This window comes from Phacochoerus africanus, chromosome 10 (assembly GCF_016906955.1).
Source record: "Phacochoerus africanus isolate WHEZ1 chromosome 10, ROS_Pafr_v1, whole genome shotgun sequence".
NCBI lineage: Eukaryota > Metazoa > Chordata > Mammalia > Artiodactyla > Suidae > Phacochoerus > Phacochoerus africanus.
The window spans coordinates 134731903-134747210 of record NC_062553.1 but is presented as its reverse complement, the minus strand read 5'-3'; positions in this window follow the sequence as shown (position 1 = coordinate 134747210).

Sequence of the window (15308 nt, the reverse complement as noted above, 5' to 3'; positions counted from 1 at the left end):
AACTCCATACAATTATCATACTTAAGGGACTTGCAGAGTAGACTTGTGGTTGCTGAGGGGGAGGGGGAGGGAGGGGGGTGGTTGGGGAGCTTGGGGTTCATAGGTACCAACTATTGCCTTTGGACTGGATGAGCAATGAGATCCTGCTGTGTCGCCCTGGGAACTGTGTCTGGTCGCTTATGATGGAGCCTGATCATGTGAGAAAAAAAAATGTGTACATGTATGTGTAACTGGGTCACCTTGCTGTACAGTAGGAAAAAAATTGAATCGGGGAAATAACTATTAAAAGATAGTTTAAAAAAGAATTAGTAATTCCACAATGTTATTTAATATCCAGTTCATATTCACATTCCACCAAGTGTCCCCACAGATTATCTTTTAAAAAATCAAGGTGAAATTCACAAAACATGAAATTAGCCGTTTTAAAGTGGACATTCAGTGGCATTCAGTACATCACACCTATCGCTTTGATCAAGTTGGAAAATTTTTTTTTTTTAGCTCTCTTTAATATTTTTCTTTTCTTCTTCTCTATGCTTCTTTTTTTTTATATAATGATTTTTATTTTTTTTCCATTTTGGCCGATTTACAGTGTTCTGTCCATTTTCTACTGTTACAGCATGGTGACCCAGTCACACATATATGTATACATTCTTTTCTCTCCCATTATCAGGCTCCATCATAAGTGACTAGACATGGTTCCCAGTGCTACACAGCAATATCGAAAACGTTTTTATTCCCCCAAAGGGAGAGGCACTCTACTCGGCAGTCTCCTCCCCATTTGGCCCTCCCCTGAGACCCTGGCAACTTCTACTTTACCTTCTGTCTCTAGTGATGTACTTCTTCCGGATATTTTATAGAAACAGAATCACCCAATATGTGATAGTTCATGTCCTTCTACATTATAGCTGTATTTAAAAGAAATTTCGAATATGAATAGAAATAAAAACTATTGATACAATGCTCTTTCCTTTGATGGTCATTTAAAAACGATCAGATTTCATTTTGGTCCCCAGCCTGCCTGGGACTCCTACCTGGTTACAACAGAGGAAAACATCCATGCGGGCTGAAACCCCTGCAAGTCAGCAATTCAGGAAAAGGGGCCAGTGATTGTGCCTCAACCTTTTGTGGCTCTTTGGGATGAAGGAAAGGCTGCCAGGCTGAACCTAGGCTGTGGACTGGTCTCCATAGTTACTGTAAAGATGCTGGCCAGTGGGAGGGAGAAGCGGGGATACTCGCTGGCGATGATTATAGGCACAGCCCACTGTCAGATTGATGCGGGGGCTGGGGGTAGGGGTTGGGATATATTTTTTTAAAAGGAAGGATTTTTCTTCAGGACTAATTTTTTTTTCTTAGGGCTGTACCTGTAGCACATGGAAATTCCCAGGCTAGGCAATGAATTGGAGCTGCAGCCACTGGCCTATACCACAGCCACAGCAACGTCGGATCCATGCTGTGTCTGCCACCTACCCCACAGCTCACGGCAATGCCGGATCCCCACCCCACTGGGTGAGGCCAGGGATCAAACCTGCATCCTCATGGATACTAGTCAGATTCATTTCTGCTGTGCCACAATGGGAACTCCTCTTCAGGACTGATTCTATATAACCAGTATGAACCATAATCCCCCAGGACCAGTGTGAGTCAGTTATCTTCTTTCCTCTACAAGGAAGGCTAGAGATGCCGTGATACCCACCTCCCCTCTTAACCCATCTTCCTCATTCACCTTCTGGTACTTTCCCAGGGCGACTTCCTATGCATAGTAGTAGTAACTGCAGTCAACTCCTATGGCCGAGCCCCAGCTCAGGGCTCACCTGTACTGTTCATTACCGGGCATGACAGCTTGAAAGAGTGGCATGAGGTCCATGGGTTTGGAGGAACTGCTTTGCTTAGCATTTAAAATGCTACTGGGAAGACCTTCCTTGGTGGCCTGGCAGGTAGTAAGGATTTGACCTTGTCACTGCTGTGGCATGGGTTCCATCCCTGGCCCGGGAACTCATGCATGCTGCTGGACCGGGCCAAAAACGCATTCTACTGAGCAGATTCCCAAGGCTTCGAATGGCTGTGTGTGGTTTGTAGGTCTAGTGCTCACCGTAAGAAGGGGAAGTACATGCCATCATGCACCCACCTCCTGGTCCCTCTGCCCATGACAAATGTCATTAGTTGGTTGTGGATTTTTTCCCCTTGAGCTGAAGCACCGCCCCAGTGTATTTCTCAGCAAAGGCTTCCAGGAACCTGTTCAACTGGACTTTGCACTCAAGAGAAAACCTCCTTCTCTTCCCATTTCTGTGGGACAGCCTTCCTGGTTCTCAGTTTGTCAGAATAAACAGGTATTTTGAGCATATCTCCACAGGAGGCCAACAGAGTTTATGTTTATTGGTTGAACGCCCATCTCCAGGAAGTCTTTAAAATGCTAATCCTACATCTTGCGGTAGCAAAATTTATAGCAATAATAATTATGTGAGGAGGCACTGCGATACATATTTAATATTCAAAAGTAGACTTCCGTAAATTTACATGCCGAGATGCTCCCCCTCCCTAGAGGTCTGCCACCGAAAGAGATGTGGCGTATCTGTTCCAAAATAAAATTTATTCTGGGATTTTGTTTCCTGAGCTCTCACTGAATAACACTGCAGTGTTGCTCGGCCTGATAAGCATGGAAATCAGGAAAGGGGTCGGAATGGGCAAAGCTAAGTGCAAAGTGAAAGAGAAATTTGGGTGGATCTTTCAGGCCAGAATCAAAGGAGGCCAGTTTATTCTGCCAGTTGGTACTTGTGCCCCAGCCACAAAGGTTTACCGTAGCCTCTTCCTGATAACTGGTATTTTCATGGGAGCAAGAGCAGGAGTCTGTGACCTGAAGTGAAATGAAGTCTTTGGTTCTCCCAGGAGTCCTTTTAGTGTCGCTGAGTTGTGCCTTGGTTTTAGTTGCTGTGCATTTGATGAGTAGTTCATGAAGAAGAAACACAAATTTTAATCCAACAGAACCATAGGGTCAAAAGGGATTCTTGGTGGAAAAGAGATTCCCTTTATCTTTGTCCCCTTTGCCTCATCTGTTGACTCGTGTTATTTTGCCATGTTGCGTTATCTTTCTAGGCCACCTTACATCTATTTTTGGACAAACAAGGGTATGAATAAATAATCAATAGTAATGACAAGGGCAGTTAGCTATTTACTGGAGGCTCGCTTTATTTTAGACACTGTTCTCAGCGCTTAACGATCCTACTTAGTTTTAATCTGCCTACGGGTCTCTGAGGAAAGTATTTTTATCTCCACTTTATAGAATGGGTGAACCGAATCTCAGGGAAGGTATAAGCCTGCTAAACAACTGGTTGGGGATTTGAACCCAGGTCTTTCTGTGTTGGAAGCCAGAAACCTTAATCCCTGCCCGGACTCTCTCCGTGCAAATGGCTGTGGCCCTTCGTCATTGTGTTTTTCTTGAAGTGCTGCCTGGATCCACACACGCGGCTTGCTTGTTTCTCTGCATCTTCCGCTGGCAGACGAATCCCGTTGGCTTTACCAGGATTACTGTTTTAAGAGATGCTCTGATTTCACACATTCTACTTTATTGCTTCTGGATGTTAGGTTAAAATAAATTTAGGAGAATAATCGATCTGACTCTACCATTTGCTGAAAAGCATTTACATCTAAGTTAGCGTACTATAAAAAAAAAAACAAGAGAAAAAAGACACCAAAGCTTGCTATGACCAGTGCCAAGAAGAGTAACAAAATCACTCTTTACGGTGTATTTGCATTTTCACACTGTCCATTAGCCACTTTGTTTCACGTGGCCGGCAGATGTTCGGACCTATAGCACCTGCTAAGACAAGTTGATTCTTTATGGCCGGAGCCTGGTCCCATCTCCATGGGATTTTATGTCCCCCCGCTGCCGTGCAGGGGCCCGGCAGAATCAGTGCTCTTCGTTCATTAGTGCAGCCAGAGTCTGTGGTGGGTCTTGGAGGCTCCATTCAGGACGATGTTCTGGGCCTGCTTTGATAGTGCAGCCAAGCAACTGCTGGTCGCAATGTCAAAAATGCTGGAGGCTTCTTTTCTGTGTGGAAAAATCATCTGAAAGCCCAGTAGCAGGAGAAAGGCATACTTTTCCTTGCTATAAAACCTTAAAACAAGTTTGGGAAAGAGAGCTTAGACAGCAGATGCGGCTGTTTCTGTCTCCCCTGGCCTCATGAGTGCACCTGCAGGGGAAAAGTGGCTTCTTCACTTTTGCTCTCATGGGAGAAACTTACGACATAAGTTTATAAAGCTTGACAGAGATGTGCTGACCTAATCAGTTAACTCTATAAGAAGTCATGTTGGAGGAGCAATTAAGGCCGCATCTGGCCATGAAAATCTGATTTGACGTGGTGTCTTTTTTTTTTTTTTTTTGGCTGTGTCTGTGGCACATGGCGGTTCCCCACCAGGGATGGAACCCATGCCATAGCAGCGACCACACTGGATCCTTAACCCGCTACGCCTCCAGGGAGCTCCTGAGGCAATACCTGAGTTACGAGTGGCTTTCCCTCATTCTGGATATCCTGGAAGATTGTTTTCAATTTCCATTTGAATTCTCATGTGTATGCGACCATTCACAAATAAAAATTAACAGTTTCATCTCAATTCTCTACTTCTCTTCTCTGCTTAAAGAAGGCTTTACATGAAATGAAGGAATTTTAAATTACATGTAGGGGCTGGCTTACAGTGAATAAATAGACAATTCCAGGAGTCATTTAAACATTATTTTTAAGAGAAAATATTAATGCACAAGTGAAATCACAAGGTGTGCATGTAACATGATGACTAGAAAAAATTTTGACTTGTCATTTTTCAATCGCATTTCTCATAAAGTGTTTTGCAAGACACTAATATAATTCCTGTCCTTCTTCCATATGTGCTGCATGTTATTTGTGGCTGGGAGGGAGTATAAAGAGCAACAAGGAAGAGCTGGATGAAAACTTACATAAAGGGAATGTAGTTGGGGACTCCAGCCTCTCTTTGCCGCAGTCCCTTCATTTCACTTTCTGGAGCAATAAGGGAAGACATGTATTTGCGCTTGGGGGAAATCCTATCCCAGTTTAGTAGCCTTGAAGGTAGAGCACTCCAGTTCTGCGGGACAGCAGTGTCAGGAGGATCAGAAATAGAGAGCTCCTGTCTTTGACGAATTCTTTACTCTTGGTCCTCTAGCACATCCAGTTGAGCCATCCTGACAAACTTGCCCACCGTCTGCTTGGCGTCCTTGCACCATGCTAGATAGAGAACATTCCCTTGAGCAAAAGCTGCTGGTTAAATGCTCTCTGGTTTTGAGGTTTGTTTGTGTTTTTAAGTAGTGATGACTTCTTTCTTTGGTGCCTGAGTCCTTTAGACCTGAGAACTTGCTATATTTATTGGTATGTAAAACTCACTGTCTTTCTAGCTCTCGGCTTGGAAGAATATGGAACAGCAGGAAAGAGTCATATCATAAAATAAAATCGTCTGGAAGGATGAGGGAGAAGGAGAGTGATAAATGCTTATGGTATTCAGTGGTACGAAGGTTTCCTCTGAGGTTGGCTTGCTGCCCTGCCGCCCTTGGATCTCCCAAGGACGATTCGAGTCACAGTAGACCTGGCCAAGGATGGACAGAGGTGGCCAGAGAAGTAATATGTGCTCTCAGGTGGTGCTGAGGAGGTTTTTTTCTGAACTTGTTTTCCTAGGAGAGAAAACCCGTGGCAATTCTTAGTTTTTGCCTAAGATCTAATATGATGATTTGGCAAAACAATCCTAAAGCTTCCGTTTGCAATGCTGTACACAAATTTTAGCATATAGATTTCTATATTTTTCAGAGGGCAGGGAGGATCTTGGCAGTGGTTAATTATATATTACTTTAGTTTCTCCAACAAATAAAGCAGAACTAAGTGTTTTGTAGAAACTTGTTTACATTGAAGGTTTGGGGACCAAAATTAAGAGCATTAAGCCACTGTCGTTGGAATGTTGTTGGACAAGGTCTGGTCCCTAGATCCTGCTTTGCCGCCGATGAACAACTGTGCACAGTTGCTTAAACTTTCCATTACAAAGCGGTCACTCGTGATCTATTTCTTTATTTTGAATTTTTTCCTTAATTTTTCTTTTGTCTTTTGTCTTTTTAGGGGTGTACCCACGGCATATGGAGGTTCCCAGGCTAGGGGTCCAGTCAGAGCTGTAGCCGCTGGCCTACACCAGAGCCACAGCACTGAGGGATCCGAGCCACATCTGCGACCTACACCACAGCTCGCGGCAACGCCGGATCCTTCACCCACTGAGGGAGGCCAGGGATGGAATCTGCAGCCTCGAGGTTCCTAGTCGGATTTGTTTCTGCTGCGCCATCCTGGGAACTCTTTTTTCTTTAATTTTTTATTGTAGTTGATGTACAGCATTCTGTCAATTTCTGCTGTACAGCAAAGTGTATATAAATATATTCTTTTACTCACATCTTCCTCTGTCATGTTCCATCACAAGATCCCAAGAGATCAGATGTAGTTCCTGGGCTTACAGCAGAGTCTCATTGGTCGTCCATGCCTTTACTAACCCAAATTCCCAGTCCCTCCTACCCCCTCTCCCTCCCTTTTGGCAGCCGCAAGAATGCTCTCTGTGTCCATGAGTTTGTTTCTTTTCTGTAAATGGGTTCCTTTGTGCCATATATTAGATTCCAGATATAAGCGATATCATATGGTATTTGTCTTTCTCCTCTGACTTACTTCACTTAGTATGAGAATCTCTAGTTCCATCCATGTTGCTGCAAAAATGGCATTGTTTTGTTCTTTTTTTTCTTTTTGTCTTTTTGCCTTTTCTAGGGCTGCTCCCATGGCATATGGAGGTTCCCAGGCTAGGGGTTGAATCAGAGCTGTAGCCGCTGGCCTACGCCAGAGCCACAGCAACGCAGGATCTGAGCCGCATCTGCGACCTACACCACAGTTCACGGCAATGCTGGATCCTTCACCCACTGAGCAAGGCCAGGGATCAAACCTGCAACCTCATGGTTCCTAGTCGGATTTGTTAACCACCACTGTGCCATGACGGGAACTCCTATTTTGTTCTTTTTTATGACTGAGTAGTATTCCATTGTGTATATGTACCACATCTTCTTAATCCAATCATCTGTCATTGGACATTTAGACTATTTTCATGTCTCAACTATTGTGAATAGTGCTGCAATGAACATAGGGGTGCATTTATCTTTTTCAATGAATACTTTGTCTGGGTATATGCCCAGGAGTGGGATTGCTGGATCATGTGGTAGTTCTGTATTTAGTTTTCTGATATAACTCCATACTGTTTTCCATATGGTTGTACTCATGCTTTATTTGTTAGAGAAATCATAGCAATAGTACCAAAAACAAGACAAAAAATAAAAACCAGCCCCGAAACAAAATCCTAATTCCTTGCATGTATGATAAATAAGAAAGCAGATAAATTAGTCTTGGACAATTTTTAAAAGATAAAATTCAAATGGTCATTAAACGTAAAGAAAATAAAATCAAGTTCCAGTGACCTTGATTAAATAAAAGCAAATCAGTAATTTTCTTTCCTTATCAATTAGGAGAAGAGTTTCAAAAATAATGATGACTATTGTTGATGAGAGTGTGGCAGAATTTACTCTTGACACAACTTTTTGGGAGAGTGGATTTGGTGGTTTAAAGTGTTTTGTCATTTAAACCAGCAGCTTCCCTTTTTAAAATGTATTTCGAAGAAATAGAAACAGGCATATAGATTTATGTCTTAGTAGTGTTTCTAATAATAAAATATTAAAATAACTAGACCTACAGTAGGGGGCCGATTAAATAATTGATTGTTCGTATTCTGAAATGCTATAGTTTTTAAGGATGATATAGTAAAATAATATTCAATGCTGTGGAAGAGTTCAGAGCATATTTACCAAAGCAGATTAGAAAACAGTATCTACAGCTTAATTCTAATTTGGTTTAAAAATGCATAGGAAACTTACTGGAAGGTTAATAGTGACTAACTTTGGGGTACATGGATTATGCATAATTTTGCTTTGGTTGTTCTTTTATGCATTTCCCCATATATTCTGCAAACACATTATTTATTATGTAATTTGAATAAATAAATGCTAGGAAAAATGCTCTGAAAGTCTGGTTACCTGGTGGCAAATCGCTTAAACTTTCCGACCTGAGACTGTAAAATGAGCCAGTTGGGCAGATGAACCTGTGAGTCTGGGATGTCAAGGTTTTCAGCAGTGGTAACATCTTCTGTTAAGCTGTTTGTCATTTTGGCTAGCAGGTATTGAGGGAGAAGGTAAGAGGCATTATTCATTTTTAAGCATTTGGCCTATTTCCAAAACACTGAGTCAACTTAGTGTAATGACTTTTTCATATTTATAATTTCAGAAGTGTTTCAACTTCAGTGGCAGTTATTTCATCAGCTACCTGTATCCCCCGCCTGTGAACCTGGGGGCTCAAAAGAGAGCAAACAAACATTTAGGCACATTGGATTCCTGCTCCTTGAAGCAAACCTGTGGAGAAGACTTCCTTGAAGTAAATTCTTCTCTAGTAATAGAGGGAATGGCCTCCAGTGTCTGTTAGGCAGTTATTGGCTCCTCACAGGAGTCTGTTCAGGTGGGGCCTGTTGCCATCACAGTTCTCCGCTGCCTCTGAGTGGCTGTTGGCCACGAGCCCCAGCGACTTCTTGGGGGAATCCAATGATAATGACAAGAGGGTGGCTGGCATGGCTGGCAAAACGAACAATTGTGCTTTGTCACAAGTTGCTGGGGCCGAGAGGTGGTTCTGGGTTTTTTGCCCATGGTGGTTACTGGAGCTTTATTTTTTTCCCCGCCGAGGCTCGAGCATAGTTTGTTTGCCTTTCTAGATTTTGCCTGCGCCTCTTGAATGACTGTTTGTTCTTATTTCAGGGACGGCTGTATTATTCTGATGGGTAACGTGATATGTAAAATATGCCAATTTTGAGCCATCGAAGAAATTACTTTGAATAATATTGAGAGGATTAGGATTAAAAGAATTGGCTTTGTTTTGTTTTGTTTTTTTGTTTTATCTTCTTTGCCTTTTCTAGGGCCGCTCACGTGGCATATGGAGGTTCCCAGGCTAGGGGTCCAATCGGAGTTGTAGCCGCCGGCCTATACCACAGCCACAGCAACACGGGATCTGAGCTGCATCTGCAACCTACACCACAGCTCATGGCAACGCCGGATCCTTAACCCACTGAGTGAGGCCAGGGATCGACCCTGCAACCTCATGGTTCCTAATCGGATTTGTTTCCTCTGCGCCGTAACGGGAACTCCCCAAAAGAGTTGTTTAGATTTTTCATTCTCCCTCCTACGCTTCTGAGTTACTTCTGTTTTTGTCTTCTGCTGGAAGTTAGATGTGTGCGCGCAGTTTTCATTGTTTTTAGTCCGCTGCTCTGGTTTACTTCCTCCGTGACCCCAGGCCATTGATTTTCAGTCGAAGGCCTCGGGTAATCCTCTCTGGCCTCTCATCCAGGAGTGCACGCTGACACTTGCACCGCGGCGCGGAAGAGCCACCTCTGAGCTGCTTCCTAAGAGCTTGGTTTCTTCCAGGTCCCAGCTGGGGCCGAGGCTGCAGGGGACGGCAGTGGCATTTCGCCTGTCCTCTGCATAGGTCCCGGAGCCACAGGCCGTGAGCAGCCTCATGTTCTCAGTTACCTCCGACTGGCTCAACAGGACGAGGATGGGCAGCAGGAAAGGGGTGGAAAATAAAAGCGGTGCCGAGCTGTGTGGAGGGGTCTCCTGAGCTGAATCATAGACCCTGAAGAGCCGCGGGAGGAAATGCCGAGTGTCTGAGATCGCGTCCTACGTGCAGGCTGATGCGGTGGCGCCGGCCGCAGGTTCATGCGTGTCGGGAGAAGACACAGGGCAGGTGCCTCAGAGACAAAGGATCGCATCGCTCCCTGCAAGCCAGTGGGAAGGACTCCACGTTCCCGTTTGTTCCTCTCCATCCCCAAGTCCCCGGAGGCGGTTTGGAAGGGTCCAGATACACGCTGTTCACACAGTGAGTTTGTGTCACAGCCTCAAAACTCCAAGGTTGGCAAATTCACGTCTTTCAGGATAGGCTGCAAGCAAATTGCCCAGTCTTCGCCCTACCGTATCTTTGTTACTAGACGCTTAAAACTTCTGTGCTTTGCCCTGGGTGAAGACACGGTCTCTGTCTTTTGAGGCTATTCCCTATGCAGACGTCCTTGAAAAGATCATCTGGAATGAAAGCCTGGTTGGGACCTGGGCTCCTAAGGTGTGAAGCATGGGAAACTCGTAGAAAATGGCCTCCCCGCCAATAAAACCCTTAGGTACTTGAACGTAGGCAGTAAAAGGCATATGCTGTGCTTGAAAAGAGAAAATACTGGCCAGTCCAGGGCAAAATAGGGATGGAGAGTTGAATCTTAATGTTCGTGCAGCCTAATACTTCCTGGAAGACTGTGCTCCCTCCCACCTGAGCCGCGGTATTTCCGTGAGAGCTAGCAGGAAAAGGCAGGTAAGGTCATGGATACGGAGGCGCAGACCGTGGAAAAAAATAAAAATCATTAGAAACAAACACGAAAGCTCTTAATAGCCGCTAAAAAAGTCTCCGACGGCATACTGTCGCTGTGCATTGAATTTTGTCCTTCAAAAAAATGTGTAAATGTAAATGTGACCTTGTAGCTGGTTTACAGTGTTCTGTCAACTTTCTACTCCACAGCAAGGTGACCCAGTCGCATATACATACCTACATTCTTGTACTCACTCCTCCGTCATAGAGTGCCCAGCGCTATGCAACAGGATCTCATTGCTTCTCCATTCCAAAGGCAATAGTTTGCAGCTTTCAGTGTTTTTGATGATGCAAAACTATCATTTGATTACTGCTAACCGTTCTCATTTGGCGGTAGAGGCATCGCATGTGTAGGTAGAGCCTCTCTTGGTTGTCCTTGGAAAAAAGCTCTGACGTCCCCACGGGCTTGAGTGCCGCTTCTTCAGACTGAGTTGTCAAATGTCCTAGCTCTGCAAGTGGGGGCTCGTGAGTGGACAGCGACTCTTCTAATTAACAGAAATGCTTTTTACTCTATTAGACACTTCCTTTGCTTGATTCTTCAAAACTTTTGCAGTTCTCGAGAGATGGGCTTTGTGTATTTTTCCTAATATTTGGGATCAAGACATAGTGCGACCAGACCAGGAGGGACTTGTGCTTCACCTTCTGGGGGAAAACATGCGACAGTTGGCCCGATTTTGACCCAGGGCTACCTAACACACACCCTCCTGACTTTGGGAAATATGTAGTCAACTCTTGTGATGACCTTGCTTGGGCCATGACCGCCAGGCCAAGTCCTCTGAGTGAAGAGCGGAGTTTTCTCTGAAAAAAACGTAGGTTTTAATCATTCTGCGATAAAAGACTAGGGTGTCTTGGATTTGGGGAAGGAAGACACGACTCCTTCTCAGAAGTAAATGAGGAGGAGGGGGCAGGATGGAGATGCCGGGAAATACCTGTGGGTGGCCCCCGCCGTGGACAAGGCTCGAAGACCCCACACGGCAGTAAATCATTCTGTGTGGAACCCGCGTTAACTGTGAGCTTTCGTTGAGCTGTGTCATGGCTCTGGCGGGACTTGAGGACTCACAGCGAGGAGGGGCGCGTTGGCCGCGGGGCCAGAGGCGTGAAGGAGCGCGTCTTCCCTGCCGGCCCCCATCCATCCTCTCCTCTAGGCCTGGGTCACGACGGCCGGGCCATTTCGGGGGGACGGGGGCCACGTGTCTTCGAGCGATGGTCTGTGCCACAGCAGAGCGCAGTGGTTTGGAGCCAGGTGAGCGTACAGGCATAGGCGGTGACAGCAGACAGGACATGTTGCAGGAATGAGTGCGCCTTTGAGGGCCTTGCCAGTGTACTGAGGGAGAAAAGGTGAACGTTCTGCACGGCAGGCTGGGGCGTAAGATGATTGCTCTTCAGCTTTAAAGAAAGAGCGACCTCTGAGAGCAGGGAGCTCGGACCTACAGGGACTGTGTACATTATGACGTCACGTGTATGGATTATACACACCCGTTCGTGATGCCTAGCATGTGAACATAACTGAGAATGATGAACTGTCCTAGAGTGATTTTATTTTTCTTTTCAGGGGCCGCATCTAAGGCATGTGGAATTTCCCAGGCAAGGGGGCTGAATGGAGGCTGCAGCTGTTGGCGTGTGCCACAGCCACAGGAACACAGGACCCGAGCCACATCTGTGACCTCCACTGCAGCTCAAGGCAATGCTGGATCCTTAACCCACTGAGAGAGACCAGGGATCGAACCCACATCCTCACAGACACTATGTCAGGCTCTTAACCCACTGAACCACAACGGGAACTCTTGTGAGTAATGCAAATCATATTACAGAAAATAGTTGGTAATAAGAACATACCTCTTTTGGGGGATATAATATGAAGTTAAGAAAGACCATCGACTGTATATACAATTTGATTCCAATTTTGTGTCCTAAAGGACAGTAGGAAAGAGCCGCACCAAAATGCTGACTCTGATGACGTAGGAAGGGAGGAGTTACAGGTGATTCTTCCCCCTTCTTTTAAATTTTCTGTGGTTTCCAACATCTCAGGGGAAAAAACTCTGCATTACAGAAAATAAAATGTAGCTGTGCCAGCCCAGGCAGAAGGGAAAACCTGGTGAGTAATAGCCCTTTTATTAGTGTTTCTGGGAGTTTATTGAGTAAATCCTAAAGAGGCAGGCCTTCTGTCTCCGGGCCTCCGAGGTTACTGCTCGCGTCCCACCCTGACTCTGACGTGAACATTCCCATTCCTGGCTCCTTTACACTTGGCTTCCAGCGCCTTCCTCCCCCGAGGGAAAGGGAGCCGCTTGTGTAGGCCAAGGAGCCCCCCAGAAGCTGTAATGGCAGGCCTTACTACCAGTGCAGCCCCACATGACAAATTCGTCCTTTGTGCTGAGACAATTGACTTGTCACCTCATTTTTACAGCTAATTAGCTCTTTAGTAAGCCAGGGCTAGTGTCAGGGGTCATCTGATACCTGATTCTGGTAAATTGACCGTAAATATTACTGTCCATCTGTATTTGCTCTTCAAAACGCTGCTTGGTGACCAGATTTGACACTCTGTTCGTAGGAGACCCTGCTTATTTTTGTTGGCAAGATAAAGTTTCCAGATAATGCTCGTGAAACTTACTATCCCTGAAATTATCTGGGGTGGCTGCTCAATTAGCCTTTTCCATGGGTCATGCCACCCACGGGGTGGGGGTGGGGAAGCAGCCACACAGTTTCCAGCCTTTCCCAGAGTTTCCTTTGTTTCCTCGTCGAAATCAGAAAGTCCCTGAAGAAACCCTTGTCCTGCCTCTGTCCATCAGGGTTAAAACGTCTGGGAACATTTTACTGTTTAGTAGCAATAACACCAGTAATGCAAGAGCAGCGTGTAATTACCAAGAGGGTCACTCTATGCCAGGCCCTGTGCGAAAAGCTTCGTGTGCATTAAATCCCTGAATCCCCACAGCAACTGTATTTGGAGAGATTTTTAATCCCTCCAACATGGGGGATGAGGAGATGGAGCCTTGGAAGTTCCCCGTTTTGCCCGTGTCGGGCAGGTAGATAGAAATGCAGGCTTTGCTGTCATCCGCCTGACTCCAAGTCACATCTCGTAACCCCTGAGCGGCACAGGTTTCGGAATCCAGTTATTAATGTGACCAGGTAGTTAACATACTGATTCTGACGACATCCACGATGTGAAGTGTGTGGGGGGTGCATCATCCTTTGCTAGAGGCTCTTTAGAGACCCGCATTGTCCAGAGAACAAGGAACAGGACAAGAAAGGCAGGTTAGAGACGCGCCTAAGGTCTCGGTTTGGAAGGGACCACGGCCTGTCATCTGGGGTGGGGCTGGCCGTCAGAGTTGAACCCAGACAAGCCTGGCGAGCCGTGTTGCTTCTCTTGGTTCCACCTGGAGGCTCAGGGGCAGCATCGATGAGCAAAGCAAAAGGCCGTAGGGTTGTCAGATGGAACAGGCGAAAAGAAGCAGCTTTTTACATCAGTGAGAATGGAGAGGACAGGTCCCGGCTGTGTCCCTGAAATGATGGGGACGCATTTCTGCACAGCCAACACTTAGTTGTTTCTAAACCCAAAACGGACTTTCAGAGAATTGAGTCGGTTTCTCTACTCCTCTCCCCTCCTGTATCCCTCCCTCCTTCCGGAGCGAGAATGGTTAATGGGAAACCTTCTCGGAAGGCACAGTCAAAGGATGAGGCCATGGATCACTAACGAGATGTTCAGGATTTGTAACAAGCAGGAGGACCCTCAGGACCCTGGCTCAGCTCCCTCTGTGCAGAGGGAGCCGCAGGCGTCGCAGGCTGCACTGACCGCAGTTGCCTTTGCGCAGGTGGATCAGACCTATTCAGAGCATTCGGGCGTCATAAAGACAGAAAGCAGCAGGGTTTTACTTTTCCCTCAGAGCAGACCAGAACCCGAGGTAGCTGGTTGCGGTGTACATTCCGAGTGTAGACTCAAAACCGGGAGAGGTTAGGTATGCAAGTGTGGGAGCTCCGCACAGTCCGTCAGCCAGCCCCTAAGTGTACTGAACAGCCTGGAGTAATAGAGTCAGCTCTGTGTGCAATGCCAAGGGTAACACAGTCTCTGACCTTGTCTCGGGAGTCGGAGAAGGTAGGAGCGGACACACGAGAGAACCGAACACTTCCTATCAAGTGCCTGTTGGAAGGGAGGGGCAGCATAGGCAAAGGGATTTTAGAAGGCGGCTGGACCAGGAAAAAGAGGAAAGAAAATCTGACGGGCTATCGAGAGACATCTGTGCTCTATTTGTGGTGTTTCCACTAACCAGCTGTGCGACCTTGAACAGGTCAGTTTCCCTCTCTGGGTGCTGCTCCGGTTGCTTCTCTATGAGATGAGGGAGTCAGAGACGGCCGTCCCGGAGGTCTTGCCAGAGTTAATGCTCTGACGTAAAGGAGCAGCCGCTGGGGACCTACAGCGGCGGCAGAAATGCCCCAGAAATGGGGGGTAAGAAATGGCCAGGCGTGGACAGGGTATGTGTGTTGGGGGGGATGTTTATGTGTGTGTGTGTGTGTGTGTGTGTGTGTTGGGGAGGGGCAGTTGGTGTTGTGAGGCTTGTGAGAAAGGGCAGGGGAGGCAGGTGGGTTCAGAACGGTGCAAGGTGGACACTCGGAGAAGACAGTGAAGGCCCGTCCCCCAGCCCTCACTTCCTTGATGTGCAGTGACTGCAGTTAATCCAGCCAAGAGCAAGGCATCATTTTTGATGCCTCTCTTTCCCTCATAACGACATCAAAGTCCCCAAGAATAGATACTCGGCTCCGTTGACGTCTCCCCGTCTCTGTCACCACCAGCCTGCTGCC